Consider the following 26,461-nt stretch of genomic DNA (forward strand, 5'->3'; position numbering starts at 1 on the left):
CTCTCATGTGATTTATTTTTGGATAGCCAAGTGGCATTTGCTACTAAATATCTTGTGGATGGTTTTATTATTGTTGATGAGTCACTATATCATATTGGATTGGATTTATAATATTGGTGAAAAGGTTAAAATTGAAGGTTATTCCTCAAATTTGGATAGTTGTTGTTTGATTTCACCAAGGCATGGTCATATGAGTTTCAAAGTACTCATAGTTAATTTTATTCAAATAGTTTGAACTATAATTCGTAATGTAAATGGATTTAGTTTTATGATATTCCATATACTTAATAAATTATGATTTAAATAAGAATGTGTGGCTTTTATGCACTTTAGACCCTGTGGTTTACCTTATTTGGTAATAAGTTTAGAAGTGAATTAATTTACACACAAAGGTAGTTGCTAACTTTTAAGTGTTAATAAGTTAGGGTTTGATTCTTAAAGAATGTGTTGTTATAAATATAATTCCATTTGATCTAATCCATAGATCAAGTCATCTCTACCCAAAACAAGGTTTTAACAAAGATCACAGTGAAGTTTATAGCGCTTGACTTGATGATCTACTTCAATTCTAGCAAGTCAAGTGAAACTTCAATTACTGTGGTAAGTTTTATTTGAAAGCGCGAAAATTCTCCGGATTTTCTATGCATGAATGCAATGCACACTTTGGTGTTCTCTCATTTTATTGCCTCTAAACCTGGGATATTACAGCCTCTCCCCCTTAAACTGAACTTCGTCCCGAAGTTCGAACGCTCTCATGTTTCGGAATGTTGAAATATCTTGAACAGATCACCATCCTTCAACTCCATGGTGATCACACTAGATATAGTTGGATATATCCCTTGTCCAGATCCTTCCTGGAGTCTTCTGATGTCTGGCACTGATACTTCCTTCAATTCTATGATTTCTTCCACACTCTAAGCTTATAGGCTTACTCTCCAAAGATTCTTGGATTAAGACATCTTCTTATGCTAATGGACTTTACTAATGGTTGTGTTGATAGCTTCCTATATGGGTACTCAAAGCTTGGTTCTACCAGCTGCGGTAATCCAGCTGCGGTGCCCAAACCTTAAGTCTAAAGAATTTGTTTAAGGTAGGGTATTGTTTTCCCTTACTACCATAACAAAGTAATGGTACTTAGTAAGGTATTTACAATATGCATGGTCCTGGTTGTTTTAGTCCTACGAATGGATTAGACTCATTTAGTCCATCCAATCATGGCTTCTAGTTTATGCTAGTTATCCTTCTTTTGGTTCCTTTAGGTTCCATGAAAGGAATCTTTCTAATAATCATCAGTTTTGGTATGGTCAAACCCTTCGGTCTTTTATTTTCTTAGGCTTTGATTGTTCTCCGATATCTTCTTCATCCAACATCATTATCTTAGACTTACTTGAGCTCTTCTGCTTCTGAGTAATTATCAATTACCCACTCAAGTTAAGGTATAATCCTTACTTCCTCGAGATATGAACCTCGGCTTCTGGTCTGACAACCTCCTGAGAGTACTATTATATGGATACTTCCACCAATCTTATGAAAATAGGATCGAACTTCCTCTCAGTTCAGACATTCTTCTTCGTCTTTCATACTCCAAATCATATCTTAATACTTCTCATTCAGCCTTCCTCTCCCCCTTGGAGTTTACTAATGATCTTTAAACTTCCTTTCTTCTAATCATTAAACTCCAAGGTTAAGTAATTGGTCTAAGTCTAGTTTATATTTTGTACCTTTCTAAAGTCTCACGAAGAATTATTTGTGGTGTATCCACTCAGTTGTGGGTATCCGATGTGAATCCTCCGACTAAATGGTTACTAGCTACGGAATACCAGCTACGGAATTCCTCTTTCTTTTAGAGTGAAAGAACGATTAAACTATGGACTATTTGTTACCAGCTGCAGACTATCTAACACGAAATGTGGCTTATTGGATACCAGTTGTGGGCTATGTTATGGTTTTAGTCAATATCTACCTACCAGCTGTGGCTTCTTATATAGTTTTAGTTAAGATATACCTCACTTCACATACTTTCTCTTCATGATTATCCTATATCAGCTGCGGTCTTATTATGCCAGCTGCGACTTCACTTGTCTATTTTCCTTCTTCTAGGTTTGTTTTGCAAGATAACCACTTGTTGATACTATGAAAATAGTATTGTAAGTGACTTCACTTGCATTACCTTCTTCCATAATGAATATGGCTCCACTTCTACTGCTCCATATTCACTATTTTTCTCCCTTCCATGGTACTTCCATGTTGAAGTACTCCTTGATTAAGGATAGAAGTGAGTTTTGATTAGTCCTTCCTTTAGAGTATTTTGGTTGCTTCCCACAATTTTAATTCCTTCTTCAAGTGAACCTTCATCTTATCTTCAAAATCTTCAGAATTCATCACTTCCTCACACGAATACCTTTACCCTCTAGACCTATAACATCAAGTAAGAGCTTGATATTGCAACATGCCTTTGCATATCAAAGTCAAACTTCATGTATGGATCTAGTCAGTCAATGAAAATCCAATAAAATCCAAGAAGATTCAGCTTTGTGCTTATAATACACATCCTTATATGCCTGAATATTATAGTTGGGTAAGACATCCCTAAACATCAGGCTCAGATGTGTAGTATATAACACCACATAAGATAGGTTTAGGTCGTGATACTTAGCACGAATACGTGAATTTCTACTATTTGTCTCAACATTTATCTCAATTGCACATTTGCAATGAGACAATTTGAAGCAAAATGGCCTGGGATAGTTGAAGTTAACCTAGTTTTCTTTGGAAGTACTAACAAAATAGGATACCATATATATGTGCTATTGAGGACTACTTCCGGTAATACAATTAGTTCTAACATGTCTACTCTAAACACATGAGTGTTTAGAATATACCACCTAACTCTAGGATTTCTCTATGTGGTATGCTGTAAATAAGCCTTCTTTAAATTAAGGACTATGGTTCTAGAATACTTGGTACAGTTATTAGGATTTTAAGGCCTAAGCTTTCGAACTATTCCTTAAATCCTACTCCTCGTCATACTTTTGTTAACTCACTTATGATGTTCTACTCCCTCACATCATGATACTCAAGTGAATCATATATGAGTACCTAGTTTATTATTGAAAGTAGACTCATATAACTCCTATCACTCTTCCTTACCTCCCATGATTGACTCATCATAGGTCTAAGCTTCCTTGTATGAATTACCTTCCTCATTTATACTGGTCATTTGACATTTTAAACGACTCTTACTTAACTATAACTTGCATTGGTATACTTCTTCCAATAGGATATCTTCCTTGTGGTTGTATCCTCTCTTTGGACTACCATGTATTGTATACCAATTGTGGTCGATTACCACCCATTATCTTAGGCTCCAATGGTTGGTGTTCTAGTTATTTGGAATGAAGCAAGATCACTAACTAATTTTACTTAAGAAAAATAGATAAGAAAGATTGACTCAAGTGTGTCAGGATTATTCTCAAGTGAATACCCATCTCAAGTCAGAAGAATAGTTGGTTTGGCTAAGACAACTTCCTATAGACACTACCAAACCTAAAGGTCTCCTTTAAAGGGTTTTAATCCTAGGGTCAAAGCATTTTCTCTGATACCAGCTGTGATGACCCAGCGTACCACTGCATGGTGTAGTACACAAGTCGTTGACATAACACAAGTGAAACACCGTTCCACTCATATTACATCTCTCAGAGTGGTACAACAGAAACATATGCGAGTCCAAGGTATGTCTATAGAAGTACACACGAACTGTTTACATAAGATCCACAGCCTCCTACTTTACAGTGAGGTAAAACTTCAAATAAAGCTCCAGAAGAATGACTCATAGTCTAACTTGTTGCTAACTCAAGCTTAAGAGCTACTTGGCTTACTATAGAATTATAGCTACTTAGGTGCTAGGATTAGGGAAAGGTTCCCTTCTATTACTAGTCTAAGTTTCCACTCTAGCCGATGCAGAAGTTGACTCCATTGACTTCTTTGATTGGATTATTCATCTTTTTGTTGTTGACTCCTTTGTCTTTGAGTTCCACGGTAGTTTCTCCTTCAATGCCTTTATCTAAGAAGCGGGTTCAAACGAGATAGAATGAGTACGAGCGTACTCAGCAAGTTCATATTAGGAAATAAGTGTATCATGCACTAGCTACAGCCATAGACCAGAAAGTCATAGGCCGATGCAAGTTTTCACAAACATTTCTTCAAAAGATTTATTTTATTCTGAAAACTATGCCCGTCAGTCTTCACAGGTTGACTAGAACTTCATGGAGTTCCTTTCCTGCCGCGTTCGCAGTTCCCTTCCCGGAACAGGGAGTGACAGTCACAATTCAGTATCCTCTGCAGAGGTGCGTTACTTTTCCCATAAGAGACCTTATCCTTGTTGCCAACCAGGTGCAAGCTTTCCCGTCCACACTTCCTTTGGTGTGAGGCTAGGTGTAAGATCCAAGCCCACACCGCCTTCTCCGTGACTGCAAACCCACCCTTTTGTCCAACCGTACACCCCCAGTAGACTTCCCCCGATAATACGGCTTTACTCACGGTGTACTCCGGACAATCCCTCATAGATGGTAGAGCTTATCATCACTAATGGATGGGGATTTAAAAGGATATCCCAACCTATTGCGGCAGTGCCTCCAACACCCCACCGGCTCTACCAATCCGTTGGCGTGCAGAAGGGAAAAGATACGGCTGGCTTCCCCAGAGCCATTATAGATCTCATGGTCAACGCGGTTTGTACGGCGCTAGAATCACTGGACGGCATTGGTAATTAATCCTAGGGTGATATAACCCATGCAATGGAACCTCCACCATATCAACACATACCATGGTTCCATTGCCCACCACATAGTCATATTCATAATTGTAAAATAATACTTTGCTTTTCAATGCATGAGTGATAAGTATAATACTTTGCATATAGTTTGATACAAATACTCAAATGACATGAGCAAGCGATGAACTTGCCTTTCTTGACTGCAAGATTATGCAGGCAAAAGCTTCGATACGTGAGAACTCCAAATGCTGAAATACCATCATCGTCCGGTAAGGACAATGTTTAAAGAACTGGCAAAGATGCTATAATGCATAGTATGAGATGCAATCGTCCCGCGCGTAACCTAACCTCGATGATTTAAGATGGATGAGTTGTAAAGATTTCTTTAGGGTTGGTTGCACTTTTAGAATGGTTCTCAAACAAGGTTCTTATTAGGGTTTGGTTATATTAGCATCATAATCAAGTGATATATGACATCATAACAATCATACACATAAAGAATAGTGGTGGAATAATATGTAAAGAACAGTTGTCCATTTTTAAGTTCTACAGAACATGGTTGATGATTACTTGTATTATACTTCAAAAGAATAACTTTTGAAGAACATGTTGATTAATAAAGAGTAAGTACTTCAAATAAGAACTATGGTTTCTATGGTTTGATTGATAGTTGTACTTCAAAAGAATAACTTTTGAAGAACAGATTAATAAGAATAAGAACTACTTTAAATGGGAGCTAAGTGCTATTAGGGTTTACTAGTAGGGCTAGTTGGTTCTTAAGTAAAGTGATCTACATGAAGCAAGTATTAGTAGGTTTATTACTATGGTTTCTCCTAAGCATCATATCAAAGGATGGTTATCAAGATGGTTCTATAAGTTAGCTATTAGGGTCTACTATGGTTTCACATTTTCTTCACTAAGTAACCTCTAATAACTTCTAAACTAGGTGGCTTACCATTTCCTAAGTAGGGTTTAGTTGGATAGGAGCATGTGATGTGAATTGCTACACAAGATTGGTATTAGGGTTCATCATTATGGTTCTACTAGGGTTTGCTAGTTGAGGTTGATTATAATGGTGTGGTATATATGAGTGGTGATCAATGGCACTACCTTAATTACAAGCTAGGGTTTACATCTAGGTGGCACTAGTGGATCATATAGGTGTTACCCAAAAATTAAGACATGAAATGATGGTCTCATGTGAATTGTACCTAGTTTTATTTTTGTGAATCATGAGTATGCACTCATTGGTTGTTTATTAAGGTTCTACATGTAAAGGTGAAGTGGATATGATTGTATGGGCTAAACCCCTAGGGTTTCAGGGTTGCACTAATTTAGGAGGGTCACATGAAATAATGGGATCAAGGTCTAACTTATAATAAAACTAGGGTTTCTGAATTATGATCCAATTCTGAAAGTAATATTTGGTACTAGAATTAATGTGTTTAAGTACTTGAGATAAAGTTATTAATAATTTTAACATGCTATTAATTTTTTTAGAGGTTTAAGAATTAAACTAATTACTAGTTAGGGTTTAATTAGAAATCAGGGTTTCCTAATTATGGTTAGGTTTTAGAATAATAACTTGTTAACTAAAATTGCTTAAGTACATAATTGTTGGGCTATTAAAATAATATTGGCTTATAATATTTTCTTGAGTTATTACTATTTAAAAAAAATAGAAAATGGTAATATGCAAATTAGAGTTTATGAATTATCAATAATATTTAAGTGAATGCAATTATGATAAAGAAAATTAATCTTAACATTTTATTTAATTACTGAATAGTTAAAATTTAATTTTTGGAACTTAATTATTTATTGAATTCAATTTGCATTTTAAACAATTGAAAAAGACATAATTAATAAAGATAAAAATAAGTGAATTTTTATTTATGCACACATTTTTGTTTTACATTTTATTTGAATAGAGTTTATTTTTGTGAGCATTTTGATATATTATTCATATTTTTCTGAGTTGAAATGAATTTAATCTATTTCTGTAAAGTTTCAGCTATTTAGTGGGTTTTTAAATTAAAACGAAAATACTAAATGTACCGTGACAGATCTACCTCTACTCACTGACTGGTGGGGTACATGTCCACGCTGGCTGCCACACAAGCAAGGACCGGTCAAAGTTGACCAGGACCTTTGACCTCACCGACGGTTAAACGCCGGCGGTCAGCAGCTGGTGGCGCCGCCGATTTACGGCCTCCCGGGATGCGCGGCTAGGCTCTATCGAACGAGTACAACGAGACAAAGCGAATGGTGGTGATGGTTTTGCGAGGGGATCACCGGAGCATCACCGACGATGAGCTCTGCGGCGGTGCTACTCCGGCGAGATTCGAATCAGAGGCTACAGGCGATGCTAGGAAGCAAGAGTAGGTGCTATAGACGCGTATGCTCACCCTGAAGCTCAAGGTGTGGTCGGCTCCGGCGATGGTTGACGGAGACGACGGCGATTGGAAATTTCCCGGCGATGTGCTGCAGAAGGAAACGCCGAAATTAAGCCGCTTCCTTGCTCCCCGGGATGCTCTGCTCCTCCAGGGTGCTCCTTGAGTCCAGGCCCTCCTCCTGGACCACACGCCGGAGGCTGGGGTGACCTCCTCCGTCGGCTTCGTCTTCGACTCCGGCGACAGAGAGTGGATGAATTTGAGAGATAGGGAGCGTCTGAGAAGATTTGAAGTGGCGGAGGCGAGCAAGGCGTGCACGGCGATACCCTCCACCTATTTATAGGCCAAGGGAAGCTCTGAGGCCTCGACACGACAACGGCAATGGTGGAGAGGTGGCGGTCTCTGGAAGCTTCTAGCTGGCAAGGATGTTCTCGTCCGCGGATAAGCTCGGACGCGAATCGAGTTGGGCGCGGTTCTGAGAGGTCTGGTGACGTTCGGGCAAGCTTATCGACGAGGACGTCGTGGCCTACTGGCGTTGCAGCGCTGTCGTGCACGGAGACGAGGACGACGACGTGTTTTATTCTCGCACGATTTCTAAAGCCACCGAATCGGTATTTGGCTTGGGCTGGGCTGCTCCTGGTCCTTTCTTTGGGCTGTTCTTTGGGCTGTAGAGGTGGTGCTGGTCTGGGCTCTTCTTTGGGCTGCGCGGCCAGGTGAGCTTTCTCTCTTTTTCTCTCTTTTCTATTTTCTGTTTTTATTTTCTGTTTTGAATTTGTTAGTTGAATTCAAATTTGAATTCTGTTTTGTTTTTGCAAGTTCTAAAACATTTGAATTTCCATATCACTTGATAATAGTGGTTACTGCATTGTTTTATTTTAAAACAAATATTTAATCTTTTATTAGTTTTGTGTTTTAGTGAGGTGCATTTGAAAATAGATATGGCTTAAGGGTTTGTCTCAATTTATTTTTATTTAGAAACCAAACCTATTTTAATTGGTTTGAAATTTAGAACATGTGCATGGTGAACACAGTTTATTTTTCTAGTGCTTAACCATAGTGATCATTCACATATAATTTAATTATGACTAGGGTTTAACAGATGGTAAAGGAAATGGAATTGGTTCATGATTTTATGTGAATGATATTTCTTAAGGTTTAAGAAGATGATTTGGATATTTGTTTCACTCTACTCACCAAATGATATTTAGTCCTAAGTACATATGGCTTAGTTTATACTTGTGATCCATGATGCACAAGTTAGGACATATTATTTTATGTGAATTGAATCTTATGTGAAAAGGTTTAGGGTTTTGGTAATGCTCACTAGTTGAAGTATAAATAGGCATGAGGCATGGCAGGGTTCTACTTATAATCCAAAGTGATACTTGGATTGAAATATGGGCTAGGGTTACTCCTCCATACAAGACATGAGGATTGGTCTGGGGTTAACTACTAGTGATATACTTAATATTTTATGTGATAGATGAGATCTAGTGATCATATGATTTAACTTATCATTTATATCTACAAGGTATAATCATGCATTAGACAAGATCCACTCATTACTCACTAATTCCCTCTTTAATATTCCTCTCATCACACTCATCCTAGATTCTTAGGGTTTATAATTTATACCAAGTTGTGATGATTATGGAATTGGTTTCCTAAGGTCCTACTCAAGAGATGATGATATGATCCTCTAAATATATGATTTGCCTAGGAATTCTACCTTGGTATCTTCTGTAGCTTGTTCTTCAGGAAATCTGATAAACCTTCTTCTTGTGGTATGCCTCCACCTCCTAGCTTCTTCATCTTGATCCTAGCTAATGCATATGGAGTGGCTCTATGTGTTTGTTCCAATGTATCATGCTACAAGATGATGAAATGGATGAAGGGTGTGGCTCTATTTATAGGCTTGGGCAAGCTCTAGTATCATGACACATAGGTGGTGACTCTTGTGTTGGTTTGATGAGTAAGGTGCTTGGTTGTCATGCTCTCATCCATAGCAATCCTTTGAGCATGAGGTGGCAAGGCTTGGAAAGCAAGTCATGTAGATATTTTCATCCCATGTGGCAAGATCATTATCCTCTCATGTGATTTATTTTTGGATAGCCAAGTGGCATTTGCTACTAAATATCTTGTGGATGGTTTTATTATTGTTGATGAGTCACTATATCATATTGGATTGGATTTATAATATTGGTGAAAAGGTTAAAATTGAAGGTTATTCCTCAAATTTGGATAGCTGTTGTTTGATTTCACCAAGGCATGGTCATATGAGTTTCAAAGTACTCATAGTTAATTTTATTCAAATAGTTTGAACTATAATTCGTAATGTAAATGGATTTAGTTTTATGATATTCCATATACTTAATAAATTATGATTTAAATAAGAATGTGTGGCTTTTATGCACTTTAGACCCTGTGGTTTACCTTATTTGGTAATAAGTTTAGAAGTGAATTAATTTACACACAAAGGTAGTTGCTAACTTTTAAGTGTTAATAAGTTAGGGTTTGATTCTTAAAGAATGTGTTGTTGTAAATATAATTCCATTTGATCTAATCCATAGATCAAGTCATCTCTACCCAAAACAAGGTTTTAACAAAGATCACAGTGAAGTTTATAGCGCTTGACTTGATGATCTACTTCAATTCCAGCAAGTCAAGTTAAACTTCAATTACTGTGGTAAGTTTTATTTGAAAGCGCGAAAATTCCCCGGATTTTCTATGCATGAATGCAATGCACACTTTGGTGTTCTCTCATTTTATTGCCTCTAAACCTGGGATATTACACTTTCGATACATAGTTACCTAGTCCTTATGACCATGAGATCATGTAAATCACTTATGCCGGAAAGGTACTTTGATTACACCAAACGCCACTGCGTAAATGGGTGGTTATAAAGGTGGGATTAAGTATCTGGAAAGTATGAGTTGAGACATATGGATCAACAGTGGGATTTGTCCATCCCGATGACGGATAGATATACTCTGGGCCCTCTCGGTGGAATGTCGTCTAATGTCTTGCAAGCATATGAATGAGTTCATAAGAGACCACATACCACGGTACGAGTAAAGAGTACTTGTCAGGAGACGAGGTTGAACAAGGTATAGAGTGATACCGAAGATCAAACCTCGGACAAGTAAAATATCGTGTGACAAAGGGAATTGGTATCGTATGTGAATGGTTCATTCGATCACTAAAGTCATCGTTGAATATGTGGGAGCCATTATGGATCTCCAGATCCCGCTATTGGTTATTGGTCGGAGTGAGTACTCAACCATGTCCGCATAGTTCACGAACCGTAGGGTGACACACTTAAAGTTGGATGTTGAAATGGTAGAATTTGAATATGGAATGGAGTTCGAATATTTGTTCGGAGTCCCGGATAAGATCCCGGACATCACGAGGAGTTCCGGAATGGTCCGGAGAATAAGATTCATATATAGGATGTCATTTTATGTAAATTAAAATGATCCGGAAGGTTCTACAGAAGGTTCTAGAAGGTTCTAGAAAAGTCCGGAAGAAATAAGGATGGAAGGTGGAGTCCCAGAGGGACTCCACCCACCTTGGCCGGCCAACCTAAGGGAGGAGGAGTCCCAAGTGGACTCCCCACCATGGTGGCCGGCCACCCCACCAAGGAAAGGGGGAGTCCCACTCCCCCTAGGTTTGGACACTTGGAAGGTTTTGTTGGGGTCTTATTCGGACTCTTTGACCTAAACCTTGGGTCCTCCACCTATATAAAGAGGGGGAGAGAGGGGCTGGCCGGCCACTCAAGCCACCACCATGGCCGCACCCCTCAAGGTGAAAGGATCGTATGCCGCACCTAGAGGGGGGGTGAATAGGTGCTAACCAATTTTTAGTTCTTTTTCAATTTAGGCTTGACACAAAAGGTAAATTCTCTAGATATGCAACTAAGTGAATTTACCTATATGACAAGGCAAACAACTAAGCAAGATATAGCTAAGCAATACAGAGATAGAATAGGATAGAGGTAACCGAGAGTGGAGCACGCGATGACACGGAGATGATTCCCGTAGTTCCCTTCCTTTGCAAGAAAGTACGTCTACGTTTGGAGGAGTGTGGTTGCTACGAAAGCCAAACCAACAGCCACGAAGGCTTCACTCAGATCTCCGGTGAGCAACGCCACGAAGGCCTAGCCCACTTCCACTAAGGGATTTCCTCGAGGCGGAAACCGGGCCTTTACAAGGTTCTTGGGGCACACATCCACAACCAAATTGGAGGCTCCCAAATCTGTTACAACACAACAATCAACAACAATACATCAACACAAATCAACTAGGGAACCAAATAGGAACACTAGCATGAGATCCCTCAAACAAGAGAGGGGGAAATGAAGAACGCTTCGGTGAGGATGTAGATCGGTGTCTTCTCCTTCGAATCCCCAAAGATCAAGAGCTTTGGTTGGGGGAGGAAGGAGATCTTGCAAATCTTGTGTTCTTGAGGTGGCTCTAATGGTGGTGAAGCTTGGCAGATTTTTCTTGCAATGATTGAGCAACTTGTCCCTATGGAGAAGAGAGCTATTTATATGGGTGGAGCTTTCAGATCTGACCGTTGGGGACGAATTCCACTTACACCGGAAGTTCCGGCCAGGATGGCCGGAAGTTCCGACTTCCACCGGAAGTACCGGCCATTCGGGCCGGAACTTCCGCCCTTGATAAAATACCTGCAAAGCAAAAGAAGGGGCGGAACTTGGGCGGAACTTCCGGCGGCCGGAAGTTCCGGCCAAGTTCCGGCTAAGTTCCGGAAACTTGCGAAAACCTTCTTTGGACTATCTTGAGCCACAAACACGGAATTCCGGAACTTGCCCGGAAGTTGGGCGGAAGTTCCGCTGACCGGAACTTCCGGCCAGCTCCACCGGAACTTCCGGTCCTGAAGAGAAAACCTGAGCACAGACGTCGCTGAGAAGCTTCTGCTGAAAAAGTCAGGCCGGAACTTCCGCCAGATTAGGCCGGAACTTCCGCGAGATACAGAAAACCTGCAGAACTTCAGAACAGCTAAACCAATACACCGATCCAACATAATTTTTGATGGCTTGTACCTGTCTACATCAACACACATAAAAATATACATAGTGTTGACGTCAAACACACAAAACCCAAAAGGGCGGGAAATGTTCTTTCAATCTCCCCCTTTTTGGTGTTTGATGACAACACAAGTATTTGCAAGGAATAGATAATGTAAACAACAATGTGAGAGATATAGAGGAGCTCCCCCTAGATATGAGCAATGGTACATAAGAAGCTCCCCCTATATCTTGCATCCGTCTTCCAAGGGTTAGCAATACAACATAGTGATAAGCATATGGATAATAAGATCATGCACACATAGATAACCAAGGAAGACTCACATACGGAGTTTACCATACACAAATAAGGTTCCAAGCACATAGATAGAGTTTACAAACCAAATAGCTAAGACATAGTTCGACACCATAAAGATAACTAGAATCACAAGCAATAAAAACCAAAGCCAACAAGAGCTTGTGACTCCCCCATGCAAATACCCACCGAAGAGCAACCTAACAAGGTCTCACTCTCCCCCTTTGGCACCAAAGCACCAAAAAGGAAAAAGAGAATCTACGCGCCCCAAGGGTCGGCGTTAGCCCAGCCGGGAGGGAGGTTCGATGAAGCGCCGGGATAGGGAGGAGTGTGAGGAGGAGACTCGATCTCAAGGCCATCCGGAGGAAGAGGAACACCATAACGAGAGACCCACTCAGCTTCCGGAGTGACATCCTCCTCGGATCCGGGGGGAGACACTTCCACCTCAAGTGCCCTCATGATGCTCTTCTGACGAACCCTTGACTTCTTGGCTTCAACATGCTGCTGATACTGACGTTGGTTGACTGCAGAGGTGAGGCAAAAGATCTGTCTCATGTGGCGTGCTAGCTTGGAAGCCCAACTCGGTGGCTTCTCATCCATGGGATTAACATCTTCAAGAGGAGAGTTGTGGCGCTTGGCCCTCAATGACTTCACTTCATGGGATGTGAGAGTGAGTGGAATGGACTGAACGAGTCTAGCATTGCAAGTATCCATCCAAGTGTCCTCAATGAGCTTCATAATGTACGGAGCAAAGGCGGGAAGCTTCTTCTCATATACACATGACCACATCTCATGATAGATGTAGTCCATCACATCAATCTTCTCACCGGTGCCCTTCTTAGCAAAAGAGTTCGCCATAAGATCCACTTCATAAAGATGTAGCTCATCAAGGTTGCCACCCTTTGGTCCAATGGTTTCCCGGTAGACTCTAAGCATAATATCCCAAGTGGGGAGAAGATCCGCACTCTTGCCCGGAACACCCCAACCGGGGATGTAGAGGTGCTCCAAGACTTCCCTTGTTTGAGCCCATGAGCTATCATGGCACCTCCAACCATTTGCATTAACACCCGGGTAGCGAGGGTATCCAAGGGCGGCTCCAAACTTTGCCAAGTTAGACTCAAGGAGCCTCTCATGAGTCATCCACCGAAATGTTCTTGCTTCATCTTGCTCAAAGTGGACGGTGGCATAGAACTGTTGAATCAACCCAACATCATAGTCCTTGTTGAGCTCCATAATGGGATAGAGCCCAAACTCTCCACACATAGTATAAGCTTCTTCAAAGTACTTGTTAGCGGCCATCTTCCCGGTGTCAATAGCATGTTGAGGGGCTACCCCCTTCTTGAATGGAATGTAGATCTCATAGAATATCTCCTCTTGGGACTTGTTGTGGAACCGCTTATCCCCAACCCTATTGTTCCGAGGGGTGAGGTAAGGGTTCATGTCACGGAGCTCCTTGTACTCATTATATTTCATGCTCTTCACGGATATATGTATGTTCTTCCCACGAACAGCCGGTGACTTGAGCCTCTGAGCAGCTGCAGCTTGCTGGCGAGCGGTGAGCTTGGATGGTCGGGTTTGCTCGAGTTCTTCCTCAACCTCATCCACATGATCCTTGCCTCTCTTCTTGGAACCACCTGATAACAGAATCAAGATGATAGGAATGATGAAAGAGAACACATAAGCAAGGAGGCCAAACACCAGAGCATGCACAGGATATCGGGTAACAGCAGAAAAATCGCCAGGCCGGAAGTTCCGGTGAGAACCGGCGGAAGTTCCGCCCCGGGCGGAAGTTCCGCCCCGGGCGGAAGTTCCGGCGTGAAGGGCCGGAACTTCCGGCTGTTCGAAAACAGCGGCAGTTTCTCACCAGATCTGAGGCAATGGCTAAGAGAACCGCATTACCACGACATCCTAAGCACGATCTAGTAGAGGAAAGGCATCTAGAGGATTTCTACCATAGCTTTGCCTAGAGTATGCCCTATATTTCATCTAGTGAGGTCTACCCACACATAGAGAGGGAGAGGGCACAAACCGGGGGGAGCCATGGAGGAGAAGAGGGAGAGGATGCCGATCCACGGAGACGATCTGGCGGGGAGCGCCGGAGGAGGGAGATCCGGCCGGAGGAGCAGCAGCCGTCACAGGGGAGGAGCACCACCAAATAGATCTTGGAAAGGGGAAAAGTGAGGAAGATGGAACTGCTCACCCGTTCGGCCCAGTTATATAGTGGCCACTGAAGGCCGGAAGTTCCGCTCGTTGGAGCCGGAACTTCCGGTCTCTCAGGAACCACCCAGGCTGGACACGAACAGGGCTGAACTGGCGAAAAGGATACCGGCCGGAAGTACCGGTCGAAACGACCGGAACTTCCGGTGGAACAGGAAACTGTGCCCAAAAACAGGATTTTGACACGAACAAGGTGCACTTGGAGAAGGTGAAGGATATGTCTTAGATGAGATAGGCTTAGGACAGATACGCCAAACTGTGAGATGGTACATGATCACTCATTTTTGCAAATAAATCAAATGAAGGCCAAAAATGAGTGATTTCCCATAAACAAGGAGATGTCAATAAAATCCAATGAAGATCTAAACAACTCCAACTCTTCACGAAGAAGAGTGCGGTGGCCTAGGCCACCATATATGAGTGCTATGATATGGCACCGCGAAGATATATCTTGGGTCCAAACCAATACTCATCATTTAAGCTCACATATCAACATATGATATAACGAGAATGAAATCTTTAATGTTGGAATTATGGGGGGAGGGATAGCTCAATAATTTAAACCGCACTCCCCCTATCTCCATGCCCACATCTAAACCAAATAAAGTTTTGAGACGAAGGTGTGTTTGCAAGATGATCAAGCTATACTCCTTGAATCGATGATATTTAGCTCATTCCTCAAATAAGTGAACCTTGCTTCATCAAGAGGCTTCGTGAATATATCGGCAAGTTGATCTTTGGTAGGAACATAGATGAGTTCAATATCACCACGGGCAACATGATCCCTAATGAAATGATTCCGGATCTCAATATGCTTCGTTCTTGAATGTTGCACCGGATTATAGGCAATCTTGATAGCACTTTCATTGTCACATAATAGAGGCACTTTGTCACAAATGACACCGTATTCCTTTAAAGTTTGCCTCATCCATAACAATTGAGTGCATCCACTTGCGGCGGCAACATATTCGGCTTCGGCGGTGGAGAGAGATATACAATTTTGCTTCTTAGATGACCAACACACCAAGGACCTACCAAGAAATTGGCAAGCCCTGGAGGTTGATTTCCTATCATCCTTGTCTCCCGCCCAATCCGCATCGGTGTACCCATTGAGAATAAAACTTGAGCCTTTGGGGTACCAAATACCATATCTTGGGGTATCAACCAAATATCGAAAGATTCTCTTGAGAGCTATCATGTGGCTCTCCTTAGGAGAAGCTTGATACCTTGCACACACACCAACACTCAACACTATGTCCGGTCTAGATGCACAAAGGTAAAGCAAGGATCCAATCATGGAGCGATATACCTTTTGATCCACCTCTTTACCATTGGGATCAAGTGCAAGATGACATTTGGTAACCATAGGAGTGGCAACACCTTTCATCTCGGTCATCTTGAACCTCTTGAGCATGTCTTGGAGATATTTTGCTTGGTTGATGAAGGTTCCTCCTCTCAATTGCTTGATCTCAAAACCAAGGAAGAACTTCATCTCTCCCATCATAGACATCTCAAACCTATCGGTCATAAGCTTTGAGAATTCATCATTGAAAGCTTTGTTAGTAGAGCCAAAGATAATATCATCAACATATAATTGGCAAACGAAAAGCTCCCCATTGACCCTCTTAGTAAAAAGAGTGGGATCGATTAGCCCAACATCAAACCCACGGTCTAACAATAATTCCTTAAGGTGCTCATACCAAGCTCTAGGAGCTTGTTTGAGACCATAAAGAGCTTTATCGAGCTTGTAGACATGGTTAGGGAAGTTGAGATCCTCGAACCCCGGGGGTTGCTTAACATAAACCTCTTCATGTATAGGACCATTAAGAAATGCACTTTTCACATCCATTTGTTGTAACTTGAAGTTATGATGTGATGCATAAGCAAGAAGGATACGGATGGACTCAAGACGAGCCACGGGAGCATAGGTTTCACCAAAGTCAATTCCCTCAACTTGAGAGAACCCTTGAGCCACCAATCTTGCCTTGTTCCTCACAACATTTCCAAACTCATCTTGCTTGTTCTTGAATATCCATTTAGTGCCAATAACATTGCGGCATCCCTTTGGCTTCTCTACTAATGTCCACACTTTGTTGCGCTTGAAGTTGTTGAGTTCTTCGTGCATAGCTTCCAACCAATCCGAATCTTCAAGGGCTTCAAATACTTTCTTGGGTTCCACTAAGGAGATATAAGCATGATGGTTGCTAAAATTAGCCAATTGCCTTCTTGTGGAAACCTTTGCCCTTATATCACCAAGAACCTTATCATGAGTGTGATCACGAAGCTCAAGGTTCCTTTCTCTTCTTGCTAGACGACGGGCCTCGATCTCCTCCTTGGTTCTTCTTGGCCTTGGAGGTATCACTTGATCAACTTGATCTTTTGGGTCCCCGTCTTGACCTTCAACTTGAGCAACTACAATCTCTTGTGAGTGCTCAACATCATGTGCTTGATCTTGGACATCATTTGGTGCGGAGCAAATATCAAATGGATACTCGTCGGAACCATCATGAATTCTTGGTTGATCATGACCTTGATCTTGTCCTTGATCTTGTCCTTGATCTTGTCCTTGATCTTGTCCACTAGAGGGAGGGTTTTGTTCTTGTTCTTGGGTTGGTGCATCATTTGCTTCACTTGATGGGGTTTGTTGATGTTGAGAAGATGAGGGCTCCACCGTGGTAGAGCATAGTCCTTCCCGAGACGCCACACCGTGTCCCTCAATGGGGCGGAAAAATCCCACACCCATTCTTACTATGGCATCTTGAGGTATTTCATCACCTGCACAAACATCAACTTGCCCCACTTGGGAGCCATCATTTTCTTCGAACTTCACACTACAAGATTCAATGATAATCCCTGAGGATACATCAAAGATTCTATAAGTGTGAGATTCAGCACCGTAACCAACAAATATACCCTCCAAAGCTTTAGGAGCAAATTTAGACAAACGAACCCCTTTGATTTTGTAGAAACACTTACACCCGAACACCTTGAAGTATGAGATATTAGGCTTGTTCCCGGTGAGTATTTCATATGGAGTCTTGTTCAAGCCCTTGCGGAGATAGAGCCGGTTAGAGGAGTGGCAAGCGGTGGAGATGGCTTCCGCCCAAAAGTTATAGCGGGATTTATACTCCGCCATCATAGATCTTGCCATATCCATAAGAGTCCGGTTCTTCCTCTCCGCAACACCATTTTGTTGAGGGGTGTAAGCAGCGGAATATTGATGTCGAATCCCCTCATCACTAAGAAAATCATTGAGTGTATAGTTCTTGAACTCGGAGCCGTTGTCACTTCTTATTGCCATAATGAGGAGGTTGTGTTGGCGTTGCACCTCGGTAGCAAAGTCAATGAATATTTGTTGAGTCTCATCTTTCGTCTTGAGAAAGTAGACCCAAGTGTATCTTGAGTAATCATCAACTATCACCAAGCAATGTTTCTTCGCACCAAGACTTGCATGAGTAACGGGACCAAAGAGATCCACATGAAGAAGCTCCAAGATCCTCTTGGAAGAGATGATAGTCTTGCTTGAATGCGGAGAGTCATGCATTTTGCCTTCAACACAAGCCCTACAAACACGATCTTTGGCAAAAGACACATTTTCCATTAGTCCCACAATATGGTTCCCCTTGTGAAGACTTTGCAAAGTTCTCATGTTGACATGGGCTAGGCGGCGATGCCACAACCAACCCACGTCCGCCTTTCCGAATAGGCACATCGCACTTGTCGTGGTGGTCCCCGAAAAGTCCACCACATACAAGTTGTGTTCGCGATACCCAACGAATGCGACTTTTAGAGTCTTGCTCCACAAGAGGACCACAATATCTTTATCAATAAAGACGGCGAAACCCATCTTGCCAAGGGCGGAAACGGAAAGCAAATTGTAACCAAGGGTTTTGACAAGCATGACATCCACAAGAGTAATGTTGTGTGCAACCACAACCTTGCCAAACCCCAATACCTCGGATGTAGAATTATCGCCAAAGGAGACGGTGATATTATTTATGTTGGGCCTCAACTCCTTGACGAGGTTCTTGCCGCCGGTCATATGACTAGTACATCCACTATCAAGTGCCCATTTGGAACCTCCGGCGGCATAGTCCTACATGAGATCAATTCTTGGATTTAGGTACCCATTTTTCAATGGGTCCTCTTTTGTTAGCAACAAGGGTCTTTGGAACCCAAATAGACCAAGCAACATAACCATCATATGGACCAACATATTTAGCATAAACATCACCATAATAATCTTTAAAGAGAACATAGTGAGGGTTATCTATTCCCGCACCATCATCATTAATGGTGTTGCCCTTTCGGGGTTCACCATTAGCTTTCTCGTGTGCGGGCTTGGTCTTTTTCTTGTTAGCCTTTTTTAGCCTTGGTATTAAAACCAAGTCCCTCCTTCCCATTGTTTGACCTTTGCTTACTCAAAAGATCATCCAGGGAAAGTTTACTTTGGGGAGAGGAGGTCCTAGCAAGTTCATCTTTCAACCTAGCATTTTCCTCAATTATATTTGCATGATCACATGAAGGAGTAGAGGTACTAGGTATCTCATATGAAGCAAGCCTAATTTGAAGTTGCTCATAAGACTCGGAGAGGATAGAGTATTCACTCTTCAAGGCTTTGTGAGCCTTGTCTAGTTCATCTAGATCCTTCACAAGTTTCTCATGATCAACACCAAATTTGGCCTTTTCCTTTATAAGCACTTTAGTCTTAGCTCTAGCAAGATCTCTAGCTTTAGTGAGCTTGTTCATTTTATCTTGAGGCTCTTCAAGAGTTTCTAGCCTCTCCTCAAGAGAAGCTATAGTTTCTTGACATTCCTCAAGAGCATTTTTAAGGGCATGGATTTCAAGAGAGTCTTCTCTCTCTATTTGACCCTTTTTCTCAAGCATATCACTTTGTTGAGCTATACGAACCATGAGGCTTGAAACATGCTTCTTAGTGTTACCTTGTAGGTTACTAATGAACTCATCAAACTCTAGCATCTCTTGTTTCACTTTTAGACTAGCGGGGTCAACCCCTAGATCATTAGCAATGTTAGGCATAGAGGGGTTAGGCGATGATACCTCGGAAGATTTAGCCATAAGGCAACTTTCTTCATCCACATGAATGACCTCATTGGGGGATTCACTTGGTGATGAAGAGTTAGTGGAGAGGGAGGCAAGAGCGACCAATCCATTAGAGGTTGCATCTTCTTCATCATCAACATCGTCATCTCCGGAGGTATACTCTTCTTGAGTTGATAGCACAATAGGTGTGTCCAAGGAGGACCTTGCCATGAAGCAATGTGCATTCTTGATATGAGGGTTCTCATTGGGAGATTCAAAGAGAGATGAAGAGGGTATGTTGGTGGTGACGATGGCGGCCAATTCCTTTGAGCTTTCTTCATCTTCATCACCACTAGAACTTTCAACTTCATCGGATGAATATTCTTCCCTTGTTACTAACACAACTCTTGAGGGCCTCTTGCCCTTCTTGGTCTTGTTGTTGTAGAACTTCTTGTTGAGGGGCTTTGAATATTTGCCCTTTGAGTCTTTGCTCTTGTCCTTGGGAATGAGCCTCCCATTATGAAGCTCTCTATTCTCATAGGGGCATTCGGCAATGAAGTGGCGCTTGTCATCACAATTGTAGCATGATCTTGTCTTTGGACCAAAGCTAGTGAACCCACTTTTGTTGTTCCTCTTGATGTTGTCTTCCTTGGCCTTGGAGGGATCAACCCAAAAGGATTTTGCATGGAAGGCCATGTGATCATGGTAGTGGCATTGCAAATCTTCCGGATAGGACATACTCCAAGATGCCCTATAAGATTCTTGAGGAATCACTTCTTCAACGGAGTTGACCACCAAGGCAAGGTTGGAACCTTTTGCCATCCCAAGAGCACGATTGCGAGAATCATGAGAGGTTTCCTCAAGCACCTTGAGAGCTTGCATCTCGTGCACGACTTGTTGAGAGGTGAGAGAGGAATAGCATTCCCTTCCCACAAGAGTCTTGACATCAATGGGTACAAATGGCATCATGCATTCAATGTACTTCTCCTTGATCCAAGAGTCATTGATGTGGGTGGCACTAATAAGCCGGAAGGCATCGGCAACGGTGAGAAGTCTTCCATACATGTCTTCATGATCTTAATCCGGTAGCCTCATGAACCCTTCGGCTTTATTCTTAAGAGCATTATACTTGTTCCTCCTTGTGCTCTCACTTCCAATGCAACTAGCGGTCAAACCATCCCAAGCTTCCTTGGCGTTGGTGTAGTTCCGGACACGATGCAATTCCTTTGTCCCCACACTAGTTTGAATCATGTGCAAGGCAGTGTTGTTGAGTTGACTATCAACTGCTTCTCTTCTAGTCAACTTGTCGGGGTTGTATGGCTTGAAGCCCTCCAAGATGATTCTCCATAATTCATTGGAGGCACTACAAACATGAGAGCAGAACTCAAATTGCCAAGTATCGAAATTATCAATAGAAAACTTAGGTGGGTCGCCTCGAATGTTCAAATGGGGATGGGGAACCAGTATATCGGGAGATAGGAAAGGTGGAGGTACTCGATTGTAGCTCTCACTTCCACTAGTTCCCTTGGGAGATGCAATGGGGGGTTTGTCAGTGTTTGAGTTATCACCATCCATGGGTGTGGTAGCGGAGGGTAATACCGAAGTATCACCCTCTACAACCGCATCCGTGATATTAACCTCTACGGTGGGAGCCACGGGACGGGGAGGCGTCAAAAGCTCGGAAATCATTTTTCTCATGCTTTCCGTTTGAGCATCCATGTATGACTTCAACGAGTTGATATCATCCATGGTGACCGGCCTAGTCTCCCCTTCCGATGGTCCATCGTCCGGCATACTCTTAGGCGGTTAAGCCCGAAATAAGAGCCGAGGCTCTGATACCAATTGAAAGGATCGTATGCCGCACCTAGAGGGGGGGTGAATAGGTGCTAACCAATTTTTAGTTCTTTTTCAATTTAGGCTTGACACAAAAGGTAAATTCTCTAGATATGCAACTAAGTGAATTTACCTATACGACAAGGCAAACAACTAAGCAAGATATAGCTAAGCAATATAGAGATAGAATAGGATAGAGGTAACCGAGAGTGGAGCATGCGATGACACGGAGATGATTCCCGTAGTTCCCTTCCTTTGCAAGAAGGTACGTCTACGTTTGGAGGAGTGTGGTTGCTACGAAAGCCAAACCAACAGCCACGAAGGCTTCACTCAGATCTCCGGTGAGCAACGCCACGAAGGCCTAGCCCACTTCCACTAAGGGATTTCCTCGAGGCGGAAACCGGGCCTTTACAAGGTTCTTGGGGCACACATCCACAACCAAATTGGAGGCTCCCAAATCTGTTACAACACAACAATCAACAACAATACATCAACACAAATCAACTAGGGAACCAAATAGGAACACTAGCATGAGATCCCTCAAACAAGAGAGGGGGAAATGAAGAACGCTTCGGTGAGGATGTAGATCGGTGTCTTCTCCTTCGAATCCCCAAAGATCAAGAGCTTTGGTTGGGGGAGGAAGGAAGATCTTGCAAATCTTGTGTTCTTGAGGTGGCTCTAATGGTGGTGAAGCTTGGCAGATTTTTCTTGCAATGATTGAGCAACTTGTCCCTATGGAGAAGAGAGCTATTTATATGGGTGGAGCATTCAGATCTGACCGTTGGGGACGAATTCCACTTAAACCGGAAGTTCCGGCCAGGATGGCCGGAAGTTCCGGCTTCCACCGGAAGTACCGGCCATTCGGGCCGGAACTTCCGCCCTTGATAAAATACCTGCAAAGCAAAAGAAGGGGCGGAACTTGGGCGGAACTTCCGGCGGCCGGAAGTTCCGGCCAAGTTCCGGCTAAGTTCCAGAAACTTGCGAAAACCTTACTGGACTATACTGAGCCACAAACACGAAATTCCGGAACTTGCCCGGAAGTTGGGCGGAAGTTCCGCTGACCGGAACTTCCGGCCAACTCCACCGGAACTTCCGGTCCTGAAGAGAAAACCTGAGCACAGACGTCGCTGAGAAGCTTCTGCTGAAAAAGTCAGGCCGGAACTTCCGCCAGATTAGGCCGGAACTTCCGCGAGATACAGAAAACCTGCAGAACTTCAGAACAGCTAAACCAATACACCGATCCAACATAATTTTTGATGGCTTGTACCTGTCTACATCAACACACATAAAAATATACATAGTGTTGATGTCAAACACACAAAACCCAAAAGGGCGGGAAATGTTCTTTCACAAGGGTGCCCTAGCCGGCGCCCCTCTCCCCAAAACCCTAGCGGTCTCTCTCCTCCACCACATCCCGCACGCTTAAGCGAAGCTCCGCCGGATTTCTCCACCACCACCGACACCACGCCGTCGTGCTGTCGGATTCAAGAGGAGCTACTACTTCCGCTGCCCGCTGGAACGGGAGGTGGACGTCGTCTTCATCAACAACCGAACGTGTGACCGAGTACGGAGGTGTTGCCCGTTCATGGCACCGGTGATCAAGATCTTCTACGCGCTTTTGCAAGCGGCAAGTGATCGTCTACCGCAGCAACAAGAGCCTCACCTTGTAGGCTTTGGAATCTCTTCAAGGGTTAGTCTTGATCATCCCCTCGTTGCTCCCGTCTTCTAGATTGCATCTTGGCTTGGATTGCGTTCTCGCGGTAGGAAAATTTTTGTTTTCTATGCAACGAATCCCTACACAAGAGCATGTCAGGGAGCTGCTTGATACCATCGAGCAGCAAAATGCTGAGCTGCTAGCGAAGTTGAACAGGGCTGCAGCTTCAAAATCTGTGCATTCAACAAAGAATGCCGGAAGCAAGTCCCATGGGCAGGCATCGTCCCCCCATCCGGACAAGAGAAAAGAAAAAGAGGTGAATGCACAGCAGATGACTGTGTATGATCCGGTTCTTCCCGGAAAACAACAAGACGGGCGACAAGAGGCTGGTAGAAAAAGCCAAGGGGCAGATCGTGGCTACGCCAGATACGGCAACGCCAGAGATGAGTATGCCGGTAGAGGTGAGACCGGGCAAAATTATCGTGTACCAAGAGCTGCTTACGCAGAGGAGGAAATGTCTCCGCCAAGGTACCGGCAGGCAAGGGCCGCGGTACCGGAAAGATATGATGAAGTCGATTCAGCTACCGAAAGAGTCGGCAGCTACCGGAACCCTTTGGGGAAAGGTTGGGAGAAAGAAGCCTACCAGACCGGGATGCGAGGCACAAGCTGGATAGGATGTACTTGTCGGAAAAGGTTGAGGCAGAAGGTCCTCCGGGTCCCAAGTGTTTTGGCCCGCGGATCATGAAAGAAGAACCACCGGTTCGCAACTTCACATTGCCCCGTGACACGAAAACGTACGATGGTAGCACTAAACCGGAAGACTGGCTCGCGGATTACATGACCGCAGTTTACGTTGCCGGCGGCAGAGGAACTGTCGCTGGCGGAAGAAACCGGCGTTGGGCCGTGAGAATTGTACCGTCCTTCCTAGTAGGGCCAGCACGCATCTGGCTGAATAACTTGCCGGCAGGAAGCATAAACGGCTGGTTGGACTTTGAGGAAGCTTTTGTAAGCAACTTCAGCAGTACCTACCGGAGGCCAAACAGGCCGCAGCAGCTTGCTTTATGCACGCAGCATCCAAACAAAACAGACCGGGATTACCTAACCTGGTGGAACTCCACGAGGAACTCTTGTGAAGGGGTAATCGAAGCGCAAGCCATAGCTTGGTTTTGCAATGGGTGCAGAAGAGGTTCACCTTTGTGGCAAAAGCTGCAGAGGAACATGCCGACAACGTTGGCAAAAATGATACGTGTGGCGGATAGCTATGCATTGGGAGACCCAATGCAGCCGGCAGTGCAGGTAGAGCCAGCACAAATAAGCCAGCCATGCCAAGATCAATACCGGGATAACCGGCACAACAAAAGAAGGAAAGATTTCCCGAATCGAAGGTACGGTTCGCAGCAAGTTGCTGCTGTACAAGAGAATTCTGGTGCTAGTGGCAGCCAGAGGCAGAAAACCGGATCGCAGCCGTGGGCGGGTCCTAAGAAACAATGGGTTAAAAAGGAACCCTGGGGCCAGAAAAAGAACTGGCAAGAACATCCAAAGTACACCATGGAAGCTGCCATGGACCAACCTTGCCGGTGGCAAACACCAAATCCGGCTAATCCGTCAAACCATTTGACGAAGAATTGTTCCTAGACCAAGTACTTGATGCTAAAAGGTGCGGTAAAAGACGCGCAAGCACAAGGCTGTACCACGATACTACCACCGTCGCAAGTGCTGCATCAGTATCCCTTGCCACCACCACCACCGCTTACCGGAGCAAATGCTATACCGGTGCAGCCTCAGCCAAACCGGCAACAGCATCAGCAAGTTCATCAGGTGGCTGATGGCAATGGCCAACCGCCGCCACCGGCACCTTTGTGCCGGAATGTATACCAGGACCCGGACATGTGCTGTGTTGTGTTCGTTACTGAGCCGACTGACAAGCAAAGCTTATACCGTCGCTCCATGGAAGTGAATGCGGTGATGCCGGCAGTACCAAGGTACATGCTGTGGTCAGATCAGGAGATCACCTGGTCGTTCAAGGATCATCTAAAAGTCATGCCTAATCCGGGTGGTTATGCTCTTGTTGTGGACCCAATCATGCATGGGCCTACAGCTCGAGTGCGGTTCAGCAAGGTGCTGATTGACAATGGAAGCAGCATAAACATTATGTACCGGTGATACGTCCATTTTGCATCACTATTTTATATCATAATTTGTTGTTATTCATTGATATATTTCATATTTGGAGATGATACTTATGTTATTTCATCTATTTTGCAAGTTTCATGATTATTGGAGGATCCCGCACCGGAGTCAGGATTCTGCTGGAAAAAGCGCCGTCAGAATGCAATATTTCGGAAGATCAACAATTGACGGAATTTATATGAAAAATCCTATTTTTCCAGAAGACGAAGGGAGCCAGAAGGAGGAGCCGAGGAGTGCCGCCGTGGGCCCACCTCACAGGCCAGTGCGGGCCAAGGCCTGGCCGCGCCGCCTTGTGGGGAGGGGGCCCACAGCCCCCTCTGGCCTCCTCTCCTTCGCGTACATCTTCATCCCGAAAACCTGAGCCCCAGGGGATAGTCGCGAAGAGTCACAGCCGCCTCTGCGGTGCGGAGAACACCAGAGAGAAAAGAGCTCTCCGGCAGGCTGAGATCCGCTGGGGAAATTCCCTCCCGGAGGGGGAAATCGACGCCATCATCACCGTCATCGAGCGGGACATCATCTCCATCACCATCGTCATCATCATCATCATCATCACCGCCATCTCCACCGCTGCACCTCGTCACCGCTGTAACGATTTGGGTTGGATCTTGATTGTTTGATAGGGGAAACTCTCCCGGTATTGATTTCTACTTGTTATTGATGCTATTGAGTGAAACCATTGAACCAAGGTTTATGTTCAGATTGTTATTCATCATCATATCACCTCTGATCATGTTCAATATGATGTCTCGTGAGTAGTTCGTTTAGTTCTTGAGGACATGGGTGAAGTCTAAATGTTAGTAGTTAATTATGGTTGAGTAATATTCAATGTTATGATATTTAAGTTGTGGTGTTATTCTTCTAGTGGTGTCATGTGAACGTCGACTACATGATACTTCACCTTTATGGGCCTAGGGGAATACATCTTGTATTCGTTTGCTAATTGCGGGGTTGCCGGAGTGACAGAAACCTAAACCCCCGTTGGTATATCGATGCAGGAGGGATAGCAGGATCTCA

This window comes from Lolium perenne, chromosome 2, assembly GCF_019359855.2.
Source record: "Lolium perenne isolate Kyuss_39 chromosome 2, Kyuss_2.0, whole genome shotgun sequence".
In the NCBI taxonomy this organism is placed as follows: domain Eukaryota; kingdom Viridiplantae; phylum Streptophyta; class Magnoliopsida; order Poales; family Poaceae; genus Lolium; species Lolium perenne.